At 39.8% G+C, this 3,718-nt stretch overlaps 1 pseudogene; it reads left to right on the plus strand.

The window, feature by feature from the left end:
* Positions 1 to 646: 646 nt before the first annotated feature.
* LOC102496759 (poly(rC)-binding protein 2-like) lies at positions 647 to 1,753 on the plus strand (annotated as a pseudogene).
* The last annotated feature ends 1,965 nt before the right edge of the window (positions 1,754 to 3,718 follow it).

Raw genomic sequence — 3,718 nt, forward strand, 5'->3', positions numbered from 1 at the left:
AAACCACCATACTCAAAACCTAAACTCATTGTCTATTCACCCAGGACTGTTCCTCCTTTCTCAATTTTTTTGTGTTCCCAAATACACTGAGAGGTCGTGAGGTCAAAGTCAGGATCTGATTGTCTCTGATCTCCTGTGCCTAGCCTCAGAGTCAGGTAAGTGCTTAACATCTGTGTATTTAGGAGTGCCTGAATCAATAATGTAATAATGGCACATTGACTAGTTATCTAAATACTTACATAGAAAAAGAGAAATAAATTGCTTTCTAAGTCAGTGCTGGTACCATCTCCTTACATCTCTTCCTGAATCTTGACTCCAAATTCACAAGTCATTACTATCTAAACTCCACCTTCTTCCCTTATTAATAATCAGGACATTCCAGACCAGCAGAGGCAGAGGCCAGAGCACCTTCAGCCTGCACCCTCTCCTGTTCTGAGGTTTTTACCCCTTTCTCCTCCTCCTCTTCCTCCAACACCCCTTCAACCTCTGCCTGCCCACTGCAGTCCTGGGTAACCTTCCTGCCCACTCCTATGTTTCTGCCCCTAGCCTCCTGCCCTTCCCCATCCTGCCTACTCTTCTTTTCCCCCCAGTTGCCTTGCACCTGCTGTAACCACTCAAAGTCCAGCTCCCCGGAACACTGTTAGACATGGACACTGGTATGATTCAAGGTGGATTAATGTCACTCTCCCCATCCAGCTACTAAAGCATGGAAAGAATGTTGGTAGTATCATCAGAAAGAAAGGAAAATCAGTTAAGAAGATGCTCAAGGAGAATGGTGCATATATCAACATCTCCAAAGGAAATTGTCCTGAGAATTATCATTTTGACTAGACCTACAAATGCCATCTTCAAAACCTCTGTTACGATCATTGACAATGAGAAGAGGACATTAGCAACTCAGCAGTGAACAATGGTACAGGGCCCCTAGTCACCCTGAGGCTTTACCTACCACCTTACTTACATTCCCAGACAAGAGCTCTGTCCCTACTAGACAGTGTGGCACTCTCATTGAAAACACAAAAGAGTACAGAACCTCAGGTCAAGGTGGCAGGGAATAAGCTCCCCAGCTCAATTTAGCAGGCCATCACTAATCCTGGCGTTCTGTAATCCATCACTGAGTATGTCAAACAGATCTGCATGGTCATGCTGGAGACTCTCTCTTAGTCCCTCATAAAGGGCATGACCATCTCATACGGGCCCACGTCTCCAGTTCTCCAGAGTTCTCCAGTCATCTTTGGTAGATAGGACAGATATAGCACAGGCAACAGCAGTGTGTGTTTTCCTCATACAACCCAATCCATGTGCCTCAATCCTGACCTGAAGGGACCTCTAGAAGCCTGTACCATTCAAGGACAGTAGGCCATCCCACAGGCAGATTTGACCAAGCTGCACCAGTTGGCAATGCAACAGTCTTATTTTCCCATGACACATGGCAACAACAGATTCAGTGACATTGATTCCAGTTCTTGAGAGATGAAAAGCTATTGGGCAGGTTCAGATGCATCTGCTCAGACTACTTCTCTTGAATGCACCATTCCAAATGATTTGATCAGCTAGCTCATCAGACATTAAGGCAACAAAATCAATGACATTGGTCAGATAGCTGGGGGCACAGATCAAAATTGTGAACCCAGTGGAAGAATCTACCCATAGGCAGGTTGCCATCATTGGATCTGCTGCTGGCATTAGCCTGGTTCAATATCTAATCAATGTCAGACTTTCCTTAGAAATGGGTGGCATGGGGAGCAGCTAGGACAATGGAGATTCATCCATAACCCTTTTATGCTCTTCACCACACCCCATGATCCATCTGTGTAGTTTCTGAACAGTCAGTGATTCCAGGTTTTAAACACTTTGTAAATTTTCAGTTTCTATACACTTTATCATCCACTTATGATTTCTTAAGTAAAATATTTTAATTCCTTTCTTTGTTGAACTATTAATGCTGATATTCATATTTAGTTTTATAAATTTCTCCCTGTTTTTCTTTTCTGTTGTTTTTTTTTTTTTCTTTTTGGCTCATGAATTTTTTTCTGTCATGAATATGTGAGAATGGAATACTAATACATTTCAGTTTAGTTCTTTAATGTCAGAAATTTTTCCAAAAAATTGAAAGTTACCCTGAGAGAAAAAATGATACTCAGGATATGTATTCATTCAGAGTGTATATGTCACTCTTCATTTGTTTTCCAAAATTACCAAGACTAGTTTCATAATCACACCAGGAAGAACTGTACTTCTGCTAGAATGCCAGAGACTTGAATACCTTCAAGGCAGCTAAGTGTTTTCTCACTATCACTTCCCTTATCTGGGGTATCTGTTCCTTTTTAACTATATTTGTTCTGCTGTTTCTGGTTTGAAGATCATTCTCCTTGGTAGAGAAGACAAAGGTGAAATCATTGTTGAGTAGTTCTGTTTTTACAGTCATTTAACCCTCCACTACCCAACCCTACACCATCAAGTCTTTATCCCTTCCTGATTTTTTTTTGTTCAAAAGATAGTTTTGAGTGTCCTTTTCTATTATCTTTAACATTTTTATCAAGATAAGATTTAGAATTACTGATTACACTCTTTTTATTTTTAGCCACTATAGAAATATTCATCCTTGATCATGAGCTCCTTCTTGGATCTTTTGCATACAGGCCAAGTGAGAAGAGGTGACATACGAAAGCGGATGGGGAGCTAGGCCAAGAATGGAGCCGATGTACCTTGCCCTTGGGAGGTCCTAGTAGAAGTAATACAGATCTCAGGAGGACCCAAGAGCTGAACATCAGGTCTTAGTTGCCAAAAATGGCAAGACCAGGACTTTGCCAAGTACCCCTGTTGAACCAGACAGTCAAGTATTTCACTTTTTATCTGATAACACGAACATTCAAAATTAGCTGTTGTTTTAATTTTAGATGTGTCTTAAGAGTGCTATTTAATCAGTAGTGGTTTGGAATATTTCAGCTTTTAGTTTCTCACTAAGTTAAATATTTAATGATCTGTAAACAAACTAGAAGATGCTACTTAAAGGGACTCACTCTGATCCTTCTGTACTTCATAAAGTAGATGAATTTGCTCTTGAATTTATCTTTTGATTTTCCAGGAAGTGATCTACTAATTAAAAACAAAACAAAAAACCGCAGTTACAAATAGTGGGAAATGATAGAAAAGAAGCATCATCGTAGAAACTTTTTGAGCTTTTTAGCTCCCACCCCTACTGGGATCATGGTCTCTCCATGAAGGCTCTCTGGCCATCATAATTTGTAGGAAGGGTTAGGAAACTGGAAGGAGGCAACAAAGTGAAAATATAAGACCAAAAGTACACCAGGACAATGAGGGAAAAGACCATATGCAAATGTAGGCTGAAATCCAACAAGAGAAATTCCAAAAAACAAAGACAGAAATGAGAGAGAGATTAATTTAGACACACAGATGCATTCATAGGCCGAAATAGATAAAAAGCCAGAGGAAGTATTGAAGGGCAAACAAGGTATACAGAGTGAGTAGAAAAGTCAAGGTATAATAAAACAACTACTCATTATCTACATTCACTTCAGATTCCAAGTTGGGTTTATGTTCTGTGAGTTTTGAGGCTTCGAGCACATCTTTTTGAAATATGCACTCACTTGAGAGCTCACTATTTCTTTCAATGACTAGCTTTTATCCTTCATAAGAACCATTTCTCACTTGAATGTCAGAATTTTATTTTATTTTATTTTTTTGAAAGCCACTA

Source organism: Tupaia chinensis, unplaced genomic scaffold (assembly GCF_000334495.1).
Source record: "Tupaia chinensis unplaced genomic scaffold, TupChi_1.0 Scaffold000563_1, whole genome shotgun sequence".
In the NCBI taxonomy this organism is placed as follows: Eukaryota; Metazoa; Chordata; class Mammalia; order Scandentia; family Tupaiidae; genus Tupaia; species Tupaia belangeri.